At 37.1% G+C, this 27,472-nt stretch overlaps 1 long non-coding RNA gene across 1 annotated transcript; it reads right to left on the bottom strand.

Annotated features, from left to right (window-relative positions):
• Nucleotides 1-1,036: 1,036 nt before the first annotated feature.
• Nucleotides 1,037-9,472, bottom strand: LOC128882770 (uncharacterized). The gene is made up of 5 exons (XR_008458550.1): nt 2,653-9,472; nt 2,381-2,566; nt 2,193-2,312; nt 1,744-2,031; nt 1,037-1,341 (listed from the first exon to the last, which is right to left on the bottom strand). It is a non-coding gene; the product is annotated as an uncharacterized LOC128882770 (long non-coding RNA).
• Nucleotides 9,473-27,472: the final 18,000 nt, after the last annotated feature.

Below are 27,472 nucleotides of genomic sequence, written 5' to 3'. Positions count from 1 at the left end.
TTTTGTTTACTTCAAGAAATAAGTGTTTTGCTTAACATTTTTCAATTTTAATATTTCGTCCGGCCCGTGAAAATAATTTTTTTCCAACCGGCCCGGGGGAAAAAACAGTTGGCCATGCCTGGTCTAAACCATGTAGAACACCGTGTATAGACTAACGATATAATAACAGCAAACAAGACGGTGACATCGCCGCAACGGAAAGCGCGATAACGAAGCAGCCATATTGCCATACAAATCATCAAGATTTCACTGCAACAAAGTTTTTCCACGATATTGAACCAAAGAAGCAATATTTTCTAATAATTCTGGTTTTAATATATTCGTTACACTTTGGCGGATGCGACTCAAAGGCTTGATTTTGCAATTTCGGCCTTAAAAATTTATAAACAATGAAAGTACGTTCTTTTTTTTTCTTATAGAAGAAATTTGTTTACATATACTTTTTCCAAAATCAGGCCTTGGAGTCGCATCCGCCAAAGTGTTACGAATATATTAAAACCAGAATTATTAGAAAATATTGCTTCTTTGCTTTAATATCTTGGAAAAAAGTCATGCTAGAATAATCGCCGTGTCCTCGTCTCTCCTGCAACTGTTATATCGCCCTCTCTGTCCTTATCCCGGAGTTTCCTACTTTTTCCGCAACTGTCGCTGAAGTCAACTCGGAGTTTGGCTCTGGCTCCTGCGCACCCTTAATGTTTCTATCGTTTTATATATAAATAAAAAGGAAATAAAATTCAAATCTGGGGGCCTATTCTCGAGTCGTACAATCAGTTTTCGTATACGCAAGTTGGTCACTTGCACATGATGTTGCTTCAAACGGTATTCTCGAATCGAAAGCGCTGATTCGTATACGAAATGTTTCGTACGATTTGCATCGGGTGGGTGATGACCACACGAAACGCAAGTTCGTATGAAATTCGCGTATGCGCACTAGTTTTAGCGGCAGTAATTGACGAAATATAATACAGCAAACATACAGAAATATATATATATATTTTATAAAATTATACAATTGTATTCAATTCTACACCGAAAGCCTTAATGATAGAATATCAGTCATTTTTATAACTACTTTATTATTACATTACTATTTTAAAGTAGATATGTACAGGCACCTTAACTTATATACAGAGCTCTAAAGTAATGATTACTTTTGTATTCATTACAATTTGGAATAATTACATTCGAATTCATCTAGTAAATGTTTTACACTATACTGTTATGAACAAATTATTTGTACCTCTTTTCCATTACAATTGCAATATCTTTCCACGTTACCCATGAGTTAATATTGCCTTCAACACGTTTTTTTTAAAGTGATGTCCCAATAGGCCTATTCCACTAAGAAGAATATGCATAACGTACATAGTTTATCATAACGAGTTTGTACAACGAGTTACTTAAATTTTAAGTAATTCTTGAGTACTTTCTTTTTAGTAATTATGCAGTACATTATTCTTAATTACTGAGTAATTCAATTACTTTTAAATAATTTCTTATAACTACCCAGAAAGTAATTAAAAGGTATTCCAAATCTAAAGTAAATAAAAATATCTAAAAGTAATTAAAAGATAATTATAATTACTTTTTAATTATTTTGAGGTAATGTTATATACTTTAGATTTGGGATACCTCTTAATTACTTTCTGGGTAGTTATAAGTAATTGAATTATTCAGTAATTAAGAATAAGGTATTGCATAATTACTAAAAACAAAGTAATCAAGAATTACTTAAATAATTACCTTCTAATTCAAAATTGAAATTTATTATACTATGCAAATTTTCGAAAGATAGAACTTTCATATGTTTCATCCGTAATGTGTAGTAGCTAAAGTTTCTAAGGCTGCCGCAATTCTTTCTTTAGCTACTACATTCCTCTCCAGCAATGCCAATTTTTTATTATAATATTCCTTTTTATTTTCTTTATCTTCCTCGGCTATTCGTGTCAGAAGCACTGAAAGCTTGTGATTTCATGCCAGAGGTTTGTTTTTGTAGTTTAGTGGCTCGACGTAGAGGGTGTTTCTGTCTCACTATAAATAAGCAATATATTAATCTAACTGCCATGTCAGCGGGCACTTTTAACTTATAAATAAAAACATTTAAAATAAAGTTAAGTAAATAAATTTGTTATGAAAGTTCATAACAGTAACCGTTCCTATATAAATAGAAAAATACATCAGCTATTACTTACCTTTTTCTATCTTAATCGTCGGTCTCTCTACTATTATTGAAGGGCCAGGTTGAGAGTCTGCTGGTTTTCCACCTTCTCATTGTCCACCAAGTCTGTATCTAAATATTCTTCGGAGTAGTTCTTCAATGGAAAAAGTAATATTTTAGTACCTTGGATATACTTTTCAATTTTTAAACATATTTACGTACAAATTGTATCGGCGTTTCATCTATACTGGAATCACCCTTTACTTGTGTTGCATGGATTGTGTTTAGGACACGTTCCTCCTCCACCGAGAAACTTTCTGTATTTAACGGACCACTGCCTGTGGCATTTAATTTTCTGTTAATAGAAGACTGCTTTGCCTTCGCTTTTCCTCGGAAATCTTGCCACGTCTATTTTACAAAGGAAAAAAAATATGTTAATGCAGCTTTTGCAAAATTGAATATAAAACACTTATAAACACTATGTAAACACTTACACGTCTCCATTGTTTCCAATCTTTCTTCGCCCCTGGCGAAGCGTTTAAAATATTGGTTATTTTTTGCCACAAACGCTGCCCATCCTTCTACGTATAGTCGGCCGAAAATTTTGACCTCGTTAGGTTTGGGTTTGATTCTATACATTCAATAAGAATTTCTTTTTGCTCGCGGGATATGTTCCCTGTTCGTTTAGTTGGTTTACCCTCGTCGCACATTTTTGTTTCACGCAATTCTTTCCACGATATTTCCGCAAACGCTTGTGGGATAATACTGCCTTTCCTCAAACGCTTCTCGGTTAATACTGCCAAGTTTCTAAATTTGGGAAAACACATGGTCACTCGGAAGTACCGTCGCATCCCGTGGCCGCAATAAAACATTACAACTTGAGTGTAATAAACGGACGGCTAGGGCCTCTTGCACAGCGTTCTCCTTTACGGAAAACTACACGTGACATTGACAGGACGCCATGTATATTTCCGTTGGTATTTTCTAAAGTTGAACAATCATTGGTTCGTCTCCAACGCGTAAATCTGGCAATACTGTTTCATACGTATACGAATCAGTGATTCGTATAGTGCTCCAGAATACCGTTTTCATATGTGAATGATTCGTACACGAAACACGCCATACGAAAGTGTTCGTATACGACTAAATTCACACGAAACTCGAGAATAGACCCCCAGGGGGTCTGTACATAATTAATCTGTAAATAATTCCTAGAGTGCCGCGAAATTCAAACAAAGAGGAGTCTGTTCCCTCTCCACACATAAATTTGCTATAGGATAGTACCACCGGAACCACTCATCTTGCATCTCTCTCGGACCGGCTTCTCTCTCGCAGTTCACACTCCAGTTAGGATCATTGAGCTCTATCCTAGGGGAGGGATTATTGCTTCTGTATCTTCACGTCTTAGTTCGCTGTGGATGTGGGTTTGGCAGAGGGGGGGGGGGGGGGGGCGTCCTTGAGAATGTTCTTCTGATATTTGGTTTATTTGTGTTAAGTTAAGCGTGCTCTATGACTTATTGTTGTTTTGCCGTGCTATTCTTACGAGAGGGCTACGTGTATTTGAGATTGTATTTCTTGATTCGAGTTTGGAGAATAAAACTTGTATATCTTAATTATTTATTTATTTACGAGCCCCTTGTATGTCCTTTTTTATTTGCTATCCTCTATAGGGTCTTATTCGGTTTTGTCATAATGTTATGATTGAATAGCAGGGATCTGATGGTCTGGTCTAGCGGCTCTGTTAGGGGGTGGGAGAGGTGGTGGGGTTGATAGGAACTTGATGTTTGTGGAGAGTGGGTTTATTGGTGGGGGTAGGATTTTCAGGGTAGTGTGGAGGGGTGCTTATGTGGTTCATTGGTGGTTCGAGGCTGGTGTTTGGATGGTGGTCGCTGTATGTTGGGTGGGGCTGGGAGTTCTACCTGTTCGACTATCGTGTTTCGTCTGTCGGTAGCGGTGGGCGGGTAATTCTGATTGGGTGGCTTGCGGGGTTGGGCTCTAGTGGTTGGTTGGGGTGTCCTTTCCATCTTAATTGGGGAGGTTGCAATGACAGCTTGTTGAGCTTTTGTTTTCCTATTTCGTCTTATAGGATCCCGTTTTGCTTGTATTATGGGCGTTTTGTTGTGTGTGGAGTCTGTGCGTGTGTAATGGTTGTGGGTTTGGGATATATGTTATTGTCTGTGTGTATTGGGTGAGTTATTATGGGTTCGTTGTTGCCTTGGTGGATATACGTGTTTTATTGGGGGTAGAGGATGGGGTGTTGGATGTTTGTTTTTTCTAGATGAGTTTGTGTTTACGTGTCTTCTTCCGTTGTGGTATTGGTGGGTGTCTGGTCTGTTGGTTGTTGTTTTTAGGTTTTGGGGTTGATTATTGGTTTTGCTGGTGATTTGGGGGTGTGGATAGTGTTTTGTTAATCTATAAGGATGAACATGGTGGTGATTGGTCATATTGGGTTAGGACTTCTGTATTTATACATCCTAAGAGACTATTCGGTTAAGTTCCTAGCAGTAGTGTTCTTCTTTTGGGTTTTAGTTAGAGGTGTAGTTTTATTGTTGTAAGGTTGACTAATATCAGGATACGTATTGAGTTTGTTTGCATTCAGTTGCGTGTTTTAAGAATTAATTAATTTCATTAGCCTATGTATTCTTGGGTTGGTTGATTCATTTTAGGAGATTGAAGGATCCTTCTAGTCAGAGAGTGAAGGTTTGAGTTATTAGAGGTATTCTGAGTGTTGGTTTAGTAATTTATGTTGTGGAGCAAATTAATGGTTTTGTTATGGGGACTGTTTGGATAATTGCATTTTTAGGGGTTGGTTATTGTTGGGAGATTGGATAGAATGAATGATGAGCGAGATGCTCAGAGTTCTCTATATAGAGGGAATAAGATTTATTGCTGGGATAGTAGCTTGAATAGTTTTGATTTTTGTTTTAAGGATTGATTACTTAAAGTTGTCTAAGTCTTATTGCATTAGTTGATTCATTTAAAGGATCATTCTAATTGTGTAGTGTGGATTTCAATTAGTAGAGGTAGTGAAAGTGTTAGACTTGTGTATGCGTTGTGAAGTAGGATAATAGTTGTTATAGGAATTGTTAGGGTGAACAATATCCAATAAATACACAATTTGACGACCCCGACATACGTTCCAACTACAGACTATCGACGATAGACTTGAACGACAAACACAGACACAACACGGACAAGTACTGGTGGTTGCAGTTCAGTTAAACATAATCAGATCACACCTGTCACACCTATGTATTATACACACACAACACACAATGTAACACGCACCGTTTAAATTTAAGTAGTTTTAACGACCCTAACTACTCCTTAGTTACAATTAAGTCAGATAGTAATAATTAAATTAATAATACATATTGACACAGACAGTATCTACTGTCTCATTTACTTATTAATAACTATTGCGCCCTCCCTGGTAGTATAGTGGTCGGTATCCCGCCGGGGAGAGTATTCTTGATAGGTTATTTAGGCATGTGAGCAGACGGCTCTTGTGCCTCCGGAGGTTTTTAATTTTAGGGTTAAGGTATCTGTCTGTAGAGTTGAAGTCGTTGTTTATTCGCGGTACTGCCAAGTCTATTGCTTGAGATATATTGTTGTTCAGCTTGTCTAAGTGTGCGTCGATTTTGTTTTTCGTTAAGTTTCTGTCGTTTGTAATATCTGTGTCATCATTTTCTATTAAGAAGTCGCGATATTTTGCCCAGTCGGCTTTGTTAAAATTGTCGTCGAAGGTTCGTCTAGTTCCAGTGTGTTGAGTGTCTGAATCGAGATGTTCATTAAAGATGCTCTATGATCGCTGTCGTATGTAAAAGTGTCTAGGGCTTTTGGAGCAGGTAGATTGTGGAATTTAATTCTTTCGTCCGCGAGGCAGAGATCGAGGTACGCTCCGCTTTTTGGAAATGATGGGACTGCAGTTTTGAGTAAGGAGGTTCTATATTTGATTCTGCTTTCGGAATACCATTTGTTAACCGATACGCCTCTTGCGTTCTTCAAGGTATTACCGCCGCGCCGGCTAAAGTTAATAGTGATTTGATCTATGTAATTCAAGGATTTCAAATAATTTCTTCAACTCTATCATAAATTCTGTTTTGCAGTTGCTAGTTGCATATCCTGCAATAATATAAAATGTGCAATTATTCTGTAATTTAAGTTCTATTATTGTGGACTCGAAACTGATGCTATTTTTTAAACAGTTTGGTTGGATGCGTCTAAACGAGATGTTTTTTCGGATGATTATGCCTGTGCCGCCAGCTTGTTTGGAACGCGGTCTATCTGTGCGGAGTATGTGATAGTCTCTAAAGTTTATTCTGTGTGTGTGGTTTAATTTTGTTTCCGATAATAAAATTATGTCTGGGTTGTGTTGTGTGAGTGTGTCCAGGAGAGTGACTCTTCTCTCGTTAGTGATAATGGAATTGACATTGATCTGAATTATTTTTAATAAAGCAAAGCTTGTTTTGTTTTGTGGAGTGTGTTGTGTGTTGGCCATTTGTGGAGTTTAGAGTTCAATACCTAATGTTTCTGTTATTATGTTGATTTTATTCGCGTTTGCTTGTACGTTTTCCGCGATACGAGCAATGTGTGTATTTATGGATGAGGAGATAATGTTCTTTATCTCCTCTAGGAACAGGTGTGTTGAGAACGTCTTGGGTGGTTGTTGTTGCGTCCGTGTTATTGTTGGTTGTGTTTTGGGGATCGCTGTCTGGACGTTGTTCGCTACTATCGCGCTGAATGAAATGTTCAGTTTAATGAATTTATTTGCTAATTGGTGTTTCCTTTCTTTTTCTAATCTAATTTGTGTTTTTTTCTCTTCTATTTTCTGTTTCAATTCTTTCAACTTCAGGCAACCTCTGTACGACGCAGGGTGTCCGAAGTTTCTGCAGTTTACGCAGAAGGGACGCGTTTCCGCGTCATCTTCTGCGCTAGTGCCTGCTACGGAAAAGAGCACTCTCCCGGGTTGTGTTGAATGTTACACTTAACGCATCTGTAATTCAGATTGCAGTTAAGTGCAACGTATCCTATCCGTTGGCATCTCTTGCATTGGATGCGGTCTTTTTTAATTAATTTCTTCCATGTGACAAGGGAGTGAAGCACGACTCTAATTTGTTGAGCATTTTCAAATTTACTATTTGGCGATAATTGAACCAGGTATATTGAGAGGTTTTTGCCTTCCCTAATCGACTTTTGGGTTTTAAATTTGTTGACGGTCGCGAAATTTACGTTGCTGATATGTTGTTTTTTTAATTCGGCGAGTACTACTTTTGGATCGTAGTCTCCTTCCAGGTTTTTCAAAAGAATAGTTAATATTAATATTCGATATTATTCTCTTTTAAAGCAACGCACGCGGTTTTGAAGTGTTCTATTGAGTTTATGCGGACTGTGTGTTTACTGACGTTAATTTTTTTAATGTAAAAGTCTTTTGTGATTGTCGCGATGGTCTCTACTGTTTCTCTAGAGTTACTATTGTAAACTGTTATAGGTGGGGGTCGCGCAACTTTAGTATTTTCGGTCAAAGGTACCGTTACCTCGTCGGTGAACCTCGGCTTCTTCTTCGGTAGAGTCGCCTGGGCGATGGGTTCTACCTGCTGGCTGGTTGAAGGGGTGGCGATCCTCTTGCGTTTGTTTCCCGTGGTGTTGGTGTTGGTTTGGACGCTCTGCCTCTTTGTTGCGACTTTGTTCCAGTCGCCGTTGTCCTCCGCCGACGCGTCCAAGATGGCGACGTCCTCGGGCATGCTGGGTGACGTCGCTGGTTTTCCCAGGGGCGCCTTTGTCTCCTGTAGCCTCCGTTCAGCTGCTTCTTTCGCCTCCCTGATTTTTCTTTTTTCAGCGAGCTGCTTGAAGAGCTCACTGATGGTATTATTTAAATTGCTAATCATTTTTAACAATTCATCGTAAGACGGCTTGTCGTCGCTTGGTCCTTTTTCTTTCGTCTTCGCTTTCATTTTGGCGGTTTCCGGCAACGCCGGTACCTTGCGCGTGGTCAACCTTGCCGCGGGGTTTAGCCTCTACACATTTGATTTGGACTTGATATATTCTCTCGTGAGAGACGAGAGAATGATGTCGTCTGTTTCTATAACGTTTTTGTCCGTCGTGATAATATGTGACGGGTGAGCACTTTTCACTTTATTCACGATTTTGGCTACGCCTTGTTGTGCTACACTTGTAGGGGATGCATCTCCTAATTCTTTGAATACTGCCTCAATTGTTTGTGTTTGGTTAATTATTATTAAAGCACTGTAATTTATACAAATCGACGAAGATTCACTAGCGTGTCACAAAAGTCACGTAGGGTGTCACCGTTAGCGGCACTTCACGGATCGGTAGCGGAGCGCACAGGTAATACATCCGACCCCTGCGGAGGTAGTCGAACGAATGCCACGCTGCTTCTATGATACCTTCGATTCTTGTATGGTCGACACACGTCAATTGAAAGTTAGCTATTTTTAAAAATTTATTTCTCAAAAATGAAAGACAGTCGCGCTTCTCACTTGCAGAGATTGTTCTACATAAACTTCTTTACATATGAAAGTAATTTGATTAAAAAATTCGGGGGACACTAGGCGATGTCTCTTTGTGAGCTCGATCTCGTTCAAAAAGCGCTCGTCCGGATCGCGACTTCCCCTTGTGAGCTGTTGAACGTTTTCGAAACGGCATTTTCTCCGCGTCGCCCATAAATTATTGTAAATACTACCCGAACTGTATTATATGTGGTATCATTGTAATCAGAAAAATGTCACAAATGTAATATTGAAAGTCTCGCTTATTCGGCTAGACCCTTACTTTCAGGTATCGCGGCATCACGCAGCCTACTCGTAGGCACAACGACTTTCCACCGGGCGTTGCATGTATGAGTGTGTCTCGGCACGGCTGCTCGCCAGTCTTCATGGGCGGTATCATGCTGCCGAATATTGTTAATTATGACACAAAAGAGCAAAAGTAGACTACCTATAGGAGTTTGCGCACAAGTTTGAACATTTATCTAGCGAATACGACTATTAAGAGGTCTCGAATCTGCATTGTCGAGACATAAATAGGACAGAACCAAAACCTTGCAGTCTCGTAGGTACACGGACATGCCACTGCTCGCTCCAACGATACTACATTGTCGTTGTCACATTCAGACGTCTCGCTTGCTTATAAGGCCTACCTTACCTTACCAGCATCATATTTTGAACAGCAGAAATTGCATTCAGCTCCCCTACTGGCTAAATGTTTTAATTAATTTACTTCTTCTAGTGGCCGCTTGGCTTTTATGTCGCGTCGATCTTTTCGGCGACGGAGTCCACTCCCTTAAACTGACATCGAACCACAAATCTGTTACAATAAATGACCAGGTCGCAGAAATCCGACCTATAGTAGTGCCAGCTCAAAGAATAATATTGTCAAACGTCGTACCTATAATACCAAATTCAGCAATCGAAAACGTATTTAAAAACAATAATATTATACTATGTTCAAAAAGAACTCCTTTAAAAGCAGAAATCCCCGATTCAGAATTTTCTCATATACTAAGTTTCCGAAGGCAAGTATACACAAACCCTGAGGATTTAAAAAATATTCCTGGATCATTTACAATCACTCTTGACGAAAACACAATTCAATTGTAATCAGGAAGGGCACATAGCCAGCAAATGCCCTAACACAAATTCGATTGATAACAACACCCAAATCACAACAGAGACACAAATCCCCTCTCTCCCATCCAGGTCGTCGATGATGCAAAACACATTATAAATACAACGAGTATGTAAATACAAGAACCAAGCACAAGTAAATCAGGAAATAAACGATCATTATCATTAAGTTGTATCATTGTAAGCCCCATCGATATCATCAGAAGAAAACATCACCAAGACAATAAAATTACCCAACTCAGAATTCAAGACTCCGTTGCATAAAACAGTTTCAAAAAAGTAACCCTTGAGCCACCTACACAAAAATCAAAACGATCCACGTCTCCCGCTTTCACACTCAAAAAAATTGATGAAATGCTTGAACCAGCAAGAAACTACATTGAAGATACAGACAATAAACACGTACTGAATTATCTACAATTTAAAAGCTTCTTGGAAAACGCTATTGGAAATCCTAATCCGATCGAAACCGCAAAAAATTATTCCCTTAACATCCCGGCCCTGGCTGAAATAATTATAAAAATACACCCGCTAATTAAAGAAAGAATCCTTAAAAATAGACTACATAGGCTTTATAAAACAATCAATCAAGTCCAAGGTGATAAATCAACAAATAACTGGTCTTCTGAAACAGATAGGGATACTTATTAATTAACTAATGAAGGAAATAATTCAATGGAACATAAACGGTTACTTTACCCACCTTGAGCAACTACACCATTAATAAGCAACAAAAGACCAATAGCCATATGTCTACAAGAGACCAATTTCAAGTCCAACTACCATGCAAGAAACAAACATTATATAATTTTCCAAAAGAACAGAGCAACTGAAGGACATGCCAGCAGGGGAGTCGCTATAATGACAAACAAAAATTATGTCGCCCAAGAAGTCTCTATTAACACCAACCTAGAAACAGTTGCCGTACAATTAACCTTACCAAAAAAAATCTGTTTATGCAATATATATTTACCCAATAGCCAAGATATTGTCCTCGTCGAATTACAAGATCTAATCTCCCAACTACCAAAACCATTTATAATTCTCGGAGATTTTAACTCACATCACTCCCTATAGGGATCAGACAGAATGGACTCTAAGGGGAAAAAAATTGAAAAACTCCTCGAAGATCATGAATTAATACTATTAAATACCAACAAACCTACACATTTCAACATGCCCTCAAAGTCCTTCTCAGCAATCGACCTATCCTTGTGTTCTCCCCGTATAAAAAACTATCTTGAATGGGACATATTAGACAATCTCCATAATAGCGACGACTTCCCAATTTGTATAAAATATAATGATGGCACAGAAGAAAACGGCAATATCCTCGATGGAAGCTTAATACCGCAAACTGGACAGAATATCAAGAGATTATCTCAACCTGCCTCATAGACAACAAAGATGAATTCATACTTAATCCAAACTCCATCAACGAAATAATACATAAATTTGAAGAAATACTGGTCAATGCAGCTGAATTAACAATCGGAAAAACAAAACAAACGACCATAAGAAATTCAGTACCGTGGTGGAATGCCAAATGTGAACAAGCACGAAAAGAAAGCCACCACGTATTTAATATTTATAAAAAACATCAACATTTAGAAAACCTAATTTAATTTAAAAAACTACGAGCATGATTCCGAAAAATAATAAAAGAAAGTAAGAGACAGTCCTGGATCAATTACATATCTTCCATGACACAGAATACATCAAACTCTTCAATTTGGAATAAATTAAAACGTATCTCGAGAAAAAATACCTCTATAACAATCAAAGTTCTGATCGATCAAGATGACAACAACAAAACATCACCTCAAGAAATTACTAACCATCTAGCTGAAACTTTTGCAAGAAATTGAAGCCACGAAAATCTTGAAGAAGGCTTTCGTATTCACAAACAGAAAACTGAAAATTAGATCAATCTGGACGGAACAGATTATGAAGACCAATTAATAATCAACTCACTCTCAAACAAACACGAAATTCCGCACCTGGCCCTGACAACATTCCCAACGAACTCCTTAAAAATCTACTTACATCAGGAACAAATTATTTATTGTCTGTATACAATCTAATTTGGACTCAAAAAGTATTCCCAAAAAGATGGCAAAGCGCAATAACCATCCCAATATTAAAACTAGAAAAAAACAAGCAAAAAGCTCAAAGCTACAGACCTATTTCATTAACTTGCACAATGTGCAAACTTGTTGAGAAAATGATAAATCATAGACTACGGTGGTACCTCAAAAGCAATAATATCCTGACTTCAGTACAAAGTGGTTTCCACAAATATCACTCTACTATGGATCACTTTATAAGTCTTGAAGCTAATATATGCAATTCATATACAGGATGTCCCAAAACTCGCGTAGGAGCAGGAAATGGGGGGTAGCTGAGACGATTCTGAACAACAATTTCCTTTGCAAAAATGTCGGATGGGGCTTCGTTAAGGAGATATTAACAGAAAACCTCGACCAATCAGAGCGCGCGTATATACCGTTGGTGCGGCCGTGGTAGCGAAGGCTACGCGCTAGGCGGCAGCGTCAATGTCCTTCGATGCACGTCGAGTCACTTGTTCGCGTACAAGTGTGGCCGCCTAGCGCGTAACCTTCGCTACCACGGCCGCTCCAACGGTATACGCGCGTTCTGATTGGTCGGGGTTTTCTTTTAATATCTCCTTAACGAAGCCCCATCCGACATTTTTGAAAAGAAAATTGTTGTTCAGAATCGTCTCAGCTACCCCCCATTTCCTGCTCCTACGCGAGTTTTGGGACACCCTGTATATCTAATGAAATCATGGGAGCTGTATGTATTGATATTGAAAAAGCATATGACATGGTATGGCGCACCAGAGTATTAAAAACCCTAAAGGTGATCGACATACACGGAAATACCTTCTATTTTATTAAAAACTTCTTGAGCAACAAAGAAATTCAAGTTAAATGCAACGGAGTGTTATCTAAACCTACAAAAATCATAAATGGAATACCTCAGGGATCAGGGATAAATACTCTTTTCCTAATTGAAATCAACGATATTATTAAATATATTCAACCACCGATTAAACCACTATTATTCGCAGACAACCTAGCAATACTATGTAGGCGGAAAATTCTAATACAATGATTGAACTACTCCAAGCTACCTTGAACAGGTTAAAAATATAGTCCAATAAATCTGGACTTAGAGTATCAACAAATAATACAAAGTACATTATATTCTCGAGGAAGAAAATTTATTTCCAATTACCAAAATTATACTATGGCGGAAAAGAACTTTTAAAAGTAAATAACATCAAAATATTAGGAGCCTTTTTCGATACTTAATTAACTTGGCAAACACATATTAAACATGTAAAAGATAAATGTTTGAGTAGACTAGATATGCTCGAATCAATAGCCTATACCAAATGGGGTGCTGACCTACTAATGAGAACTTATAAAGCCATGTAGAGTTTAATGCTTTCCACCTTGCGTGTGTGTGTGAGAGAGAATGTGGCGCCATCTGGAAAGATGGAAATGCTGGAGGAAGATGTGTGGTGCTGTGTGAAAATGAAAAGAGATATTTTGTATCAGAATTATTATAGTGATCTAAATATATACTCATATAATATTAAAACACATCAGTGAATTAACTTTTCCCACTAAGGAACAACAAGCCATTATTAGACCAGTAATTGACTACGGATATATAGTATACAGTTCAGCCAAGAAACAAACATTAAAACTCCTGGAAATAATACAAAATAAAGCACTAAAATTATGTATCGGAGCTTTCCACATAAGCCCCATAAACAGTATATGAAGCATAGGAAATCCCTATAACATTCAGAAGAATGCTACTTTGCGGTAGATATGCAGCATTCATAATAACTACTCTAAACAACCCAGCGTACCTAAATATCATTAGCAACAAACTAATGACTCTATACAAGCAAAAGCCAAGACTACCAAAACCCTTTTACGTAAGGCTGGATAACTTTCTCCAAGAACTGCAACTTAAATTTCCACGTATAGAACAGTGTAAAGAATATAAAATCCCACGTTGGAGCATATGCAATCCAGATATTGACCTCACCCTTCCAGCAAATAAAAAATCCGAAGTCAGCCCAATAGAGTTCAGAAGCCGTTTCTATGAGCTTAACCAATATTATATCAACTATGAACACATATACCGATGTGTGTGAAGTTAGCCCCTCACTATTCGAATTTTTGATTTTTTTAAATTGTGCTACAGTCAGTGTAAAAAGTATTCGTACAGCAATTAATTTCAACAAAAACGTTGTGTAATATCATTTATTAGCCAAATTTTCACAAATAAAAAGTACAGACACATTCTTTGATCTCTCTAGAAGAACTTTCATTACAAACAAAAATGCGATATCAATTTTTATGGTGAAAGTATTAACAAATATATTATATAAATATATATAAATTATAACAAATCTTAACATGGGCCGAAAATGTACGGAGACTACAGAAGAACAACGGAAAATTATTATAAATTTACATAACAAGTGTAAATCACTTAGTGAAATATCATCAATTGTTGATTGACCTCGGTCTACAATACAAGGGATCATTGACAGATATTGTTTACGAAAAACAGTAAAAAATAATCGTAGAGGAGGTCGCCCAAGGAAGATAAACGAGCACACTGGTCGATTAATAATTCGCAAAATAAAACAAAATCGTAAAATATCAGCTCCTAAAATCGCTGCCGAACTCAAAAATGATTTGCAAAGAGTCATCTTTACAGATGAGAATAAATTCGAAGTCTTTGGTTCGAATGGATCATCTAGAGTATGGAGGAAAAAAATATGCAATATGATCAACGAAATTTGCTAGCCACTCTGAAGCATGGCGGAGAGTCTGTTATGGACTGTGGATGTGTAAGTGCTCCTGGTGTTGGATCCCACCACTTTATTGATGGAATTATGGATCATAAAATGTACATAGATATTTTAAAAAATAATCTTCAACAAAGTGCTGAAAAAATGGGTTTAAGGGACAATTTCATCCTGCTACAAGATAATGATCCGAAACACACTGCTAAGAATAAGCGAGAATGGATCTTATATAACGTTCGAAAGCATTTAAAAACACCTCCACAGTCGCCAGATATAAATATTATCGAACACGTATGGGCCCACCTAAAACAAAAAATGCGATCTCATCATACTTCATCAAGAAATGATGCAAGAAATGCGCTTCTAGAAGAATGGAACAATATTCCCATTCGTGTACTCACTAATTTGGTGAATTCAATGCCGCGGCGGCTTCAAGCCATTATCAAAGCAAAAGGCAACCCTACTAAATATTAAAATAATTAAATGTATTCATTTACTGTCATTAAATATAAAATTTAATTATTTTTTGTTCATTAAACTGTAACTGTACGAATACTTATTACACGTATATTTTCGTCACTTTGTATATATTTGTTAATACTTTCACGATAAAAATTGATATTGCATTATTTTTGTAATGAAAATTCTTCTAGAGAGATCAAAGAATGTGTATATACTTTTTATTTGTAAAAATTTGGTTAATAAATGATGTTACACGACGTTTTTGGTGAAATTAATTGATGTACGAATACTTTTTACACTGACTGTACATTGTGCTACGTCTGTGCCTTATTGTGGCGTAAACCGCAACTCTGTAAGTCAAAGCGTACTCAAGAAAATGAAACAAAACAAACTTTTTGATAGCCCCGCACTTTTGGAATTTGGAGTTTTTCTTTTTTGTGTAGTATTGTGCTATATTTGTGCTGAATTTTGCCGCAAATAAGAGATCGATAACATCAATAACAATTAAGAAAAGAAATAAAACCAAAATTATACTAACCCCGCACTTTTGCCAAAACAAACTTTTTTTTCTATAGAAAGATGCATACTAACTTGTGCTACATTGTGTCATTGATAGAAACTCGATATCCCTATTCATGTTGCAAATGTTACAAGCCGGAGGGGGCGGCTGCGTAGCCGGGGCTTTTCTATTGGAATATGGTTTTGTTAATGACGCGGAGACGAACCTACGTATGGCTAACGTAGGGAGCTCCAGGAGGTTGGTTATTGAGGACGAACCCACGTATGGCTAATGTGGGGAGCCTCAGGAAGGTGATATGCGGACGAACCCGCGTATGGCTAACGCGGGGAGCCGCAGGAAATGTTAGTATTAGGCCTCGTAACAGTTTCTGATGTACCTCGAGCGGCAAAGGTACACCTTAGTGGCTACTGGACCGGGTATTATAATTGATCAACACTAATTAAAAATGATTATACATATATTCTGATATGCACCGGACTTACAATTGTTATAACAGTAATTGTCGCGGCGTACTCATGGTAATGTAAATTGTTACAAATATTAACTGTGTTAAAAGTATAGTTTCGATTCCGCAAAGCAAGAATCTAATCCTTCTCAGTTTTCACGAACGCGAGCAAACGGGGGACAACTACAACGATAAAATAATGCCTAACACTAGACTACGTACTGTATGGTTAAGATTTGCTCGGAGGGGACTTGAACCCAATTTCACTAAGTTTCCTCGTGTAGAAAATTCGTAAGAGCACGTACAGACTAATGGTACGTTAGCACGTACAGACGTGTACAGAACCCTTTCTGGACTTCGACTAGACCCGATATGCCTTCGTCGTCACCCTTTTTATACCCAAAAATCATAGGCCAGGGGTGGCGGGAAAGTACATTGCATGATTCCGAGATTTCCGAGGGACTACGCCCTAGCTTCGCATTGGTCTCGAATTCCTATGCCTACGTGAAGAATACCGGGTCCGACTCCAAATGAGGAAATTTAGAACGGGAACGTAACACAGGTAAAAAATGTGTTACGAGCCAGGGCGATAGCGACACCCGTGTGAGCCCAGCGAGTGGGATAGATTTGAGAATTGAACCAATACGATTAATTATTGTGTATCAATGGTGCCGAAGGCTGAGGATAGATTAGACAATGCAGACGACTCTGACGTGAAGTCAGATAGTTGCAGAAATCGGTATCTTCCAGTAAAGGGTAACCGTAGGGTAAGGTTCCAATTGTGAGATTGTTGGAAAAAGTGCAGCGACTCTGGCGCAAAGTCAGATAGCTAGCAGGAATCGGTATCTCCCAGTAAAGGGTAACCGCAGGATAGGTTAAGTTTAGGAGTTCGGGTTGAGTACACAATTACTAAATCGTATCGTTAAAATGTAACACGCGTCGTTAATAAAGCCTCGCAACTTGTTAATTTAATAGAATAATAACTCGAGCGGTAAAGTTATTATGTTGTGGGATCGTTACACTGGCTAGGATTGGTGATTTCAAAGTAAAGGTTTGATGATTGATCTTACAGACTTTTAAGTTTACACAAAGAGTATATATTCAAAAATAACTATACTAATTACATGTGTCCAGTGTCGTGTTGTCGCGGTTAGTGTATGAAGTTAAAATTACCTAAGTGTTGCGTGGTGTTGACGCACTGGCGATGCGGGGGTCGAGAGTACTTTTATGGCCGTAATAGATTTTAAAAACGTCTTCGCGGATCTATATGGTAACGATGATCGAAAGGAACTGAAGCCCGATTTCACTAGAGTACTATTCTACAGACGATCAATGTGTCTCTAACGAGTAACTTTTTCGTACTAGCCCCCGAGCAACGAAAATCGTGGGTTTATATACCCCTAAATGTTGGTGGGGATCCGTCGGTGATTTCCATATTTGGAAATCTGACGGTTAGGATTTTCGTGGCTCTGAGGTGAGCAGCTGCATTCCCTGGGAAAGGGTAGATAAGAAGTCTTCCCACGCAACGCAAGTCGAAGATGATGTTAAGAGTATGCAGCTGCAGGATGCACTCCAGGGAGACCGAGCTCCAAATTCCAGGAGGGTAGATAAAATAAAATTGATGACCGCGAGCTTCGGGAACAAACAGCGAGTTTCTGTATACGTAACAAATGTTGAATTTTAAGGAATAAAAAATTTAATATGCGCACAATTTGCGAACGGCGACAGATAATCGAATTTTGCAAGTTGTGCTAAATTGTGCTACTTAGAATACACGAGACACTTGCGTTAAAAATTGAGATTAACTCGAGGATCAATAAAAATTAACAAAAAAAGGTGGGGGGTGGTTAAAAATTTTTATATTTTCGAATTTTCTTTGATTGTCTCGGATTGTACTAGACTAGCACAACAACTTTTCCTAATTACAATATCTCACAAAGTTAATTTGGTTATTTAATTTTGGTTATTAGTTAACAAAGTTAGGAATCAGAATATTCGGCGAATATGTTAAAAACGTGTATTTCTCAACTGTAATGAATAATTGTATAATAAAATATATTTTGTATATCTAGTTTTAATATACAGTGGGTGTAGAAAGTATTCGTACACCGATCAATTTCCAAAAACACTATGTAAAATTTTATTTTATTAACTTATTTTTTATAAACAATGACATTCTACATATTCTCGGAAATCTCTAGAATAGATAGATTACAAAAAATAGGTATTTATGTGACTTGCGAAATTAACAAAAAAAAAGCAATTAATCAATAGAAATATTGAAGCAATAAGTATTCACACAACTGTTTAATTTTTAACTCCATTAAAAAAGAAGAAATTTACATTAATTTATAAGTCTGTAATACTTCCTTCGTGGGATTTCCTTTTGATTTTATAATTATTGTAACTCTTCTAAGCATTAAATTACCTAAATTGTTAGTTATTCGAAGTGGGATCTTTTTTCATTCCTCTGTTAGAGCCATTTTTAAACGTACTTTACTGGAAATTTGATGTTTTCTAATTCGTATGGAGCCATAAACTAATGTGTTTATGTTATAAACTCTACTGTAAATGGTTCGTCATAAGAATCGTACAATTACATATTGATTCTATACTTTTACCCACTTTTCGCATTTTTTTGTCAATTTCACAAATTATATTAACTAGTAAATGTTGTTTGGGCTATATCTATCTTAGAGATTTCTGAGAATATGTAAAATATCATTGATTATAAAAAAAGAAGTTAAGAAATTGCAATTTCACACAAAAATTTTTTGGGAAATTGGTCAGTGTACGAATACATTCCACACTCACTGTATGATACCGATAAATAATATATGTAGGATTGGTTCTGAGGATTGTGCAGAAGACAATAGGTGTTACAAACTAAAAATTTAGTACAAAAAAAAAATGGAGTCTAATATATCGGTAATATACTACATCCGCACACTTTTGAAATCAAGACGACATAATTGGGAACATATTTACTTGTAACAACTTATTATGTATCAACAACTGAAAAAAGATGCATGGTAAATATAATCCAAATTATATCGTGTTTTGTCTCATTTTATTCAGAAAGATGTCATAAATCTGTTGATAAAAGTTTCATACTTGCATTAGTATTGTTTCGTTCCGTGCTCTTTTGTTATTCACCGTCCTTTTCTACGTTCGAAGCTGCTGGCAAAGATCAAACAATGTAGGAACTCCATGATAAATGCACACTTTCAATACCGAGCTTGTGCATTTATCGAGGGACTACTGTACTTCGCTACACGCGAGCGCGTGCGAAAGCGAGTGCGAATTCTTAACGTCTGATTCATAACTCTGCCAACGCTGCGAAATTTGGCGATCTGACGAGATATTGTAATTAGGAAAAGTTGTTGTGCTAATCTAGCACAATCCGAGACAATCAAAGAAAATTCGAAAATATAAAAATTTTTAACCACCCCCCACCTTTTTTTGTTAATTTTTATTGACCCTCGAGCTAATCTCAATTTTTAACGCAAGTGTCTCGTGTATTGTAAGTAGCACAATTTAACACAACTTGCAAAATTCGATTATCTGTCGCCGTTCGCAAATTGTGCGCATATTAAATTTTTTATTCCTTAAAATTCAACATTTTTTATCTGCAAAATGAATAGGGATATCGAGTTTCTATCAATGGCACAATGTAGCACAAGTTAGTACGCATCTTTCTGTAGAAAAAAAGTTTGTTTTGGCAAAAGTGCGGGGGTAGTATAATTTCGGTTTTATTTCTTTTCTTAATTGTTATTGGTGTTATCGATCTCTTATTTACGGTACTATTCAGCACAAATATAGAACAATACTGCACAAAAAAGAAAAACTCTAAATTCCAAAAGTGCGGGGCTATCAAAAAGTTTGTTTTGTTTCATTTTCTTGAGTACGCTTTGACTTACAGAGTTGCGGTTTACGCCACAATAAGGCACAGACGTAGCACAATGTAGCACAATTTAAAAAAATCAAAAATTCAAAATGTGCGGAGCTAACTTCACGCACATTATATACCGACGCATCTAAATACGCAGAAAAAGTGGGATTAGCCGTTATCCACAATGACGAAATAAACAAACATAACATATCCCACGAAGTCAGTATATTTACAGCAGAATTATTAGGAATCCTAAAGGCACTTGAAATTATAAAAACAAAACAATTTAATAAAACCGTAATATACTGTGACTCAAGAAGTGCAATTGAAACGACTCAAAATAATCTAGAACAAAACGAAATTGCTCCGAATTATATTCGGAGGTAACAGAAAACAAAGAAACGAAAATAACAATAGCATGGATACCATCTCATCAAGGTATTGCTGGAAACGAAAAAGCTGATTTAGCAGCCAAGGAAGCAACAAATAGTAGCACCAATCACGAAATACCGATCCTTCTGCAGGATGTTAAAAGACACTTACACGATTGCATCAACAAAAACTGGAGCATTATTTGGAAAACAGAAAAGACACTAAAAATCCATAGAATAACAGATGACTTTTTCGAACAATTATCCACAGGACACCTCAACAGACTAGAACAAGTCAAAATTACGCGCATCAAAATTGGACATACAAAATACACGCATAAACACCTACTTGAGAAAACCATTAGACCCACCTGCCGTACGTGTAACGAAATTCTAACAATAGAACACATAATATTTACCTGTAAAAATACGGAACCACTCCGCATACAATACGAACTACCCACTAGTTTAAAGGAAGCGTGGAGCACGAAAGAAAACTTAAAACAATTCAGCTTGTAACCGTGTTAAAATTTAGTCTCTTAATAGACACTAAATTTTAACTTCAGCTCGGATGTTTGGAGTAAATGGAAGAAATTGAGGGCTCGTGCCTCCAGGTACTGGATAGCGAAGTGTTCTGAGGGGTGATTAAAGAATTTGGAAACTCTGATATATCTGGTAATTAATGAAATATATTCTGTAAAATTTAGTAACGACGGATATCACGATGACTAGTATCACAATGAGTGATACTGACCATATATATATATATATATGGTCTATACAGATATGAAACTAGAGACACTCGTCCGTTGATTTATCGCAAATTAACGATATTTTGAAATCAATATTATCTATGGCAACGCGAATAACGGGCTTGGAACGCTTTATCTATCAATGCGAATATGACAGGGCAACGATTGCGAGATATATCTTAGGAAAACCCCAAAGTTGGTTGTACACAGACGTCTGAATGCCTATCCGCATTCACACGAGATTGCACGTGTTTCTTAAGAGACTGCTACGCTTGAAACCGAATACACACGGTTTGGAGAAGTGGTGAGCGCGTTCAGGATTCACTTCGTGATCAAATGCACGATTGTGGATTTGTCGCAGCAGCTTCCCACTTGGCCGATTTCTCGGAGGAGATGTTCAGGTGGAGACTTGTACGAAGCCGAAACCAGGTTGTGACACCTAGGAGTTCACCAAAGGGCACGAGTGTGAGCTATAGGTGTTCTCCGGTGACGGACGCCTGATTTCAACAGTGCGAATCCGATCGTGATTTCCGCGGAATCCTACTGTGACAACTTACCCGAAAACGCTCACCTCTCGCCCGTTTCCTTCAGCAAAAGACACAGACTCGCTCTCGTTGCATGCCTTCGTGAATTTACTGCTTTTGACTACTACGTGGTCACGCCGGATTGGGGGTCGTTACAAATCACAATGCAGCAGTGCCACGGCTCGGTTTGTGCTCGTAACTCCTCGGTTTGAGGCGCGTATGCAACGAGAGTAATTTAGGCGGTTTGACTAAGTTACTTGATCGGTTTGATCACTCGATCGGATACCGGTTTTCGCTGAAGAAATTGTACGTGCTGTCGCGGTTGCTTCCAAACGTAGAGTGCCGGTCCTAGTTCTCGCATCGAGCTCCTTCGATCCAGGATCGAGTGGGATCGATGCGCACGCATCCTCTTTTGGTAGGGTGCTTCTCCTAATTTCTCCTCCTCGTAGAAGCGATTCCCGGTTTCTGATAAAGAATACCCCTTGACTAGCTCATAGTACGCGCGTCGATCCCCCTTGATCGGATATCGAGTGCGGATCGATGCGCGCGCGTGTCAAATGCTGCGACTATCCCGAATTCTCCTCTTCACGAAGAAACGTAGGATTCAGGCCTTCCATGAGTGGGGATTGCCCCTTCATCGTCTATGTGATCGTATGTAACCAGCATGGTTACAAGCTACTTAAAGATGCACATATATGGACCAACATCTAACATTGGAGAAAACCTCATAAGAAACTGTCGCTAATAACCAAAGGTTGATGCGACGTTAAATATGTGATAAAAAAAAATGTATGATGCTTGGAGACATTTTCTTCTTACATTTCTACTCCTTTACGAGATTCCAATGTCAGCGATTCTAAATTATAACTTTCAGTTTTGGATTTTTGCCGATTTGGACCACTGTGCGTCGTTTCTTTTTTTACTCCCCGTAGGTGCAATTTTACGTGACGAGTTTGGATCAGTTGATCGAAGATTATCGAATATAAAATTATCATAGACAACTCTGGATGATATCAGTTTCATCGTAACCGTGACGAATTCTCGTTATCGTAATTTTCAGGGCAAACGTGGCGCGACAGAGGTGAAATTGATCTCCATAAAAAACTTTAAAAAAGTAAAAAAATTACGCCAAGTACATGGAAAAGTGGAGGACTTAAGGAGTAATAAAAAAAAAAAAATAGAAGATCTCCATAAAAAAACTACAAGAAAGAAGAAAAAGATATGAAATCGAAATGAGCTGCCAATACATGAAGGTGCTTTCCAGCAAAGTGCAAAGGCGACACTGTGTAACACAATGTAAAATTCGGTGATTTCCAACCATGAAGACTGTATAAGGAGATCCAACTCCCTAAGAAAGTTACTAGAAAACTGTTAACAAAATCCCGAACTTGAAGTTCATATTTCGTCCACTCACGGCGCAAGTGCGCACAGACTATAATATATATATTCGCTTTCGTTATCCCCTCTCCCTTTATTTTACTCTATTCAATTAAAGAAACAAATAATAATTTAGACTTCTTATGTAGAGTTTACAGAAATATCAATTTTATTTTTATAAATTTAAAATAGATTCTATATAATAAATTATTTGTAAGAAGAAGTGAGATCCGATAAAAAACTTCAAGAAAGTAAAAGAATTACGCCTAGTACATGAAAAAGTGGAGGACTCAAGGAGTTATCATTGAAAAATAGAAGATCCCCATAAAAAACTACAAGAAAATAGAAAAAGATGTGAAATCGAAATAAACTGACAGACGATTTGTCTAGATTTCCGCGGCTTGAAAGTCAAATGCTTGGCGTGACCAGGCAAGGCATTCTTAGATTATCAAAACCCATACTTTCTCTCTCACAGACTTTCAGATAATTTGTCAATTTAAAACTCTGACAATATTATGAGTACACTTTTATTGTTTTGCGTTCTAAAATAATTCTTATTCATCGACACCTTGACCTCGCCTGCCCACGCCAAGCATTTGACTTCCAGGCCGCGGAAATCTAGGCAAATCATCTGGCAGCTTATTTCGATTTCACATCTTTTTCTATTTTCTTGTAGTTTTTTATGGGGATCGTCTATTTTTCAATGATAACTCCTTGAGTCCTCCACTTTTTCATGTACTTGGCGTAATTTTTTTACTTTTTTGAAGTTTTTTTTATTAGACGTTAGTTATAGCGCAAATTGGTTAAGTCGTTTTCAAAATAGTTACGACGAGATTCATTACAAATATGCATTGAGAATTCTAAAATATTTGTATTTGACCAAAGAATTAAGATTAACTTATAAAAGAAATTTGAATGCTGATGTCATGGATTGTTTTGTTGACCCTGACTGGACTGGGAATAAATTCGATAGAAAATACACAACAGGATTCATAATACGATTATTTGGAAATGCAATATATTGAAAAGCCCGAAAACAGGGCAGTGTGACAAAATCGTCAACAGCCGCGGAGTATGTAGCTTTATCAGAAGCAGTAAGCGAAATCAAAGTTATACAAAAGTTCCTGAAGAATTTTAGTGTAAAGTTAGAAACACCAACAAAAATTTATGAAGACAACTCTGGAACCATTGCGATAGCAAAATTTAGGAACATGACAAAGAATTCTAAGTACATTGAAGTACACTACCATTTCGTAAATGAATGCTACGAAAATAAAAAAATTGAAATTGTAAAAGTAGATTCGGAAAAGAATATTGCCGATATTTTGACGAAGGCTCTAGGGAGAAATAAATTTGAAAATTTCAGATCGCTTCTAAGAATAATTTAAAAGGGTATGTAGCAAAAAATTAAGGAGGTGTGTTAAGATATGTGTAATTTTTGTATGCTAGCCTTTACGTAAGCATGCGTGCGCATTTCCAGATGTGACAAATGGGAGTGCGCATTAGAAAAAAAAGGGCGCCACCAGGACAGAGAAGAAGCGTGTGTAGACGCGAAGACAGAAAGGTCTTTCATGTATCGTAAAATATCAATATAATCCAATATTGTCTAATAATGTTTAATACAAATATACTAATATTAATAGTATCTAAATGATACAAGTGTTAAAGACTTTTATCTTCTCGAGCCGCAAACACATATTTTAACATCATTTTGATACTGGAGTGCACATGTAACATTGATCGCAACCACGTGTACTACGTACGACTACATTCGTGTAATAACTGCAATCGTACGTTTCCTCTTCGAAAACATATACTAATATTTCGCTAGTATACTATGCGCTTCAAGTTTCAGTCATTCCATTGAGTCGCGAACTTCTCAAATATAAACAAATCATACAAAATACCGTATAAATCAGTTACGTTTCAAAGCTTCCGAGCGATTAAAGCAATTAAGCAATTACAATTCTAATAAATACCAATTACAAAGCTTGCGATTCTAATTATCGCTCGCGACAGTACTAATGCTATGAAAATTGATTCGACGAACAACTCGATAGTTCTTCGAATTTAAACAAAATATAAAAAAGAATTTATTGGCTTTTAAACTGTATCAACGTATCGCAAAGTAGTGTTCAATTATTACAGGACCAGATAAACATAAGGTACATCCATTTTCAATTGTTGTCACTCAATATATTCTCGAATATATTCTTAAATATTAATGAGCAAATATGAAGAATTATGCAAAATGTGTAAATTAAAGAGCACATTTGTTTGGAGATGAAGGTGCTGGAGCAGCCTTGACGAAGGCTTGGACTTCGAGGTTTCGGTGGAGTGAACGATTAATACACTTGTATTCGGTTCGAGTATTTTACTCGAAGAGTCTGTATTTGTAATAAATTTATCTTAAAACACACACACGAACGGTACTTTACACTAATTTCCTAGAACTATTATTTACAGAAGAATATGATTATTAATAAGCGCACTGCTCGTAATAGACAAAGAAAAGCGGTTAACGGTAATTGTACTGGTTATAATCACACTGATTCGGACGATAGTCAAACAGGTAATGACAAAGGTCGATCGTTCTAACGGTGCGGTCGCTCAGGAGAACGGCGCGATTGTCGCAGTGACGCCGTGACGAATTAATCGGGTGTCATTGGTTACCGATCGTAGCCTGCTGACTCGCTTACAGGGCCGATAGATGGTATTACCATGGTTTTGATTGATTGATATGTTTATTTAAAGTGCCGGGAAGAACTCCCATTCTGCACTGTCTTTGTTTACATATTTTACATTTTTCTTCTTATAACTACTTTAAACTTATATACTATTACATTTTTTAAAGTTGATCTGAATATAATGGTCTGATTATTATACGACTTACTCTTACATCATATATTTATATAACACAATAACTTGTATTTGACTTCTTTTATATACTATCCCTCTGTTTACCGCGTTTGTACTGATCGTACTATCCTAGTTACACTATATCTTATTATTACTATTAATACTTTTTGACAATTCCTGTCTCGACTGTTACATTTTATCTTCTATCGCTGTGTTCGTTCGTTATATTTTACTTGTACTCGTTTAATAATCTAAGTATCGTACATTTAGTATTATCGTATTCAATTGCATTTCTTATTCTTTGTTATCTACTTCTTATACTTATTTTGTTGTTGGACGGTATCCTATTTATCACATCCCTTGATCACTTATGTTACAATTCTAAGCGCTAACCTAGGTTCTACATTCTTTCTAATTCTGTTTCTTTATAAACCCCTTTTGTTGTTATTGTTTTTCTTAGCTTAGTAAGCGGGTGCCCTTTTTCTTTATCTTATATCCTATTTTATTTTTAACCTTTGTCCTTATGCATACCTTTTCTTTTAATTATTGGTATTGACCTATTTTTATTTCTATATATTGCCTATATGTTAACTTTTGCTAACGCGTTAATTCAGTCTTTCCGTTTATTTGTTGCTTTCAGTCTTTACGTTATTTGTCTTTACAGTCTTTTATTAATCTCATTTACGAATTTGACTATGCTTTTGTAGATTTTCTTCTTGTTTAGTTTAATTAGTTCCATCACGGATTCTCCCGTAATTCTTAATTCCTCTTCTAGGGTTTCTTTGAGCTTCATTCTTTCCACGTTATAGAGCACGAACTCGAATAGAACGTGATCTATGGTTTCTTCGTTCTGTCCGCAGTCACACATACCGTCATTTATTATGTCTTTTCTTGCGAGTCACTCTTTGAGGTTATAGTGATTCGCCCTAATTCTGGATATTCCTCTTATGGTTTCTCTGTCGAGGGATCTTCTAAACTTCTGGAACCATGGTTTGTATGCTGTTCTGTTGATATCTGGGCCTATTTCCTGAAAGAATTTTACTCCTTTTTCCTGTCCTATTCTTACCATTTTTTCTCTAAATTTATTCCAAAACTTCTCTTTTATCTGGATGAGAATTTCCTTTGCTGGTACATTGTATCTTTCGTCTGGTTCCTCTTCGGTGGCCTTTTTGGCTTGTCTATCTGCCCTCTCATTTCCCTCTATTCCTATGTGTCCTGGAATCCAGTCAAGGATCACCTTTTTTCCCTTAATTTGGTCCATTAAATGCCACGTCTTATACGTCCACGGATTGTCTCCTTTGTCCTCTCTTAGGTTTACCATGTTGTCTAGAGCCTTAATTGCTGACATTGAGTCCGTGAGAATTATACCATTTTTTATTTCCGGGTTTCTTTAGACTGTTTCTAGCGCTCAGTGTATTCCGATCATTTCTGTCGTGAAGATTGTGCATCTGTTTTGAATTGCTCTTTTGTTTTCCGTCCATACTTGATCTTTATGCTCTATCAGGCCAATTTCGTTGGCTCTGGCATTGGGTATTTTGCTGCCGTCTGAATATAACGTTGTTACACTTCTGTTATCGATTTTATACCTGTCACAGATAAATTTTGTTA

Source organism: Hylaeus volcanicus, unplaced genomic scaffold (assembly GCF_026283585.1).
Source record: "Hylaeus volcanicus isolate JK05 unplaced genomic scaffold, UHH_iyHylVolc1.0_haploid 12182, whole genome shotgun sequence".
NCBI lineage: Eukaryota > Metazoa > Arthropoda > Insecta > Hymenoptera > Colletidae > Hylaeus > Hylaeus volcanicus.
The sequence above is the reverse complement of the archived record's forward strand: the minus strand, read 5'-3'. Positions and strand labels throughout refer to the sequence as shown.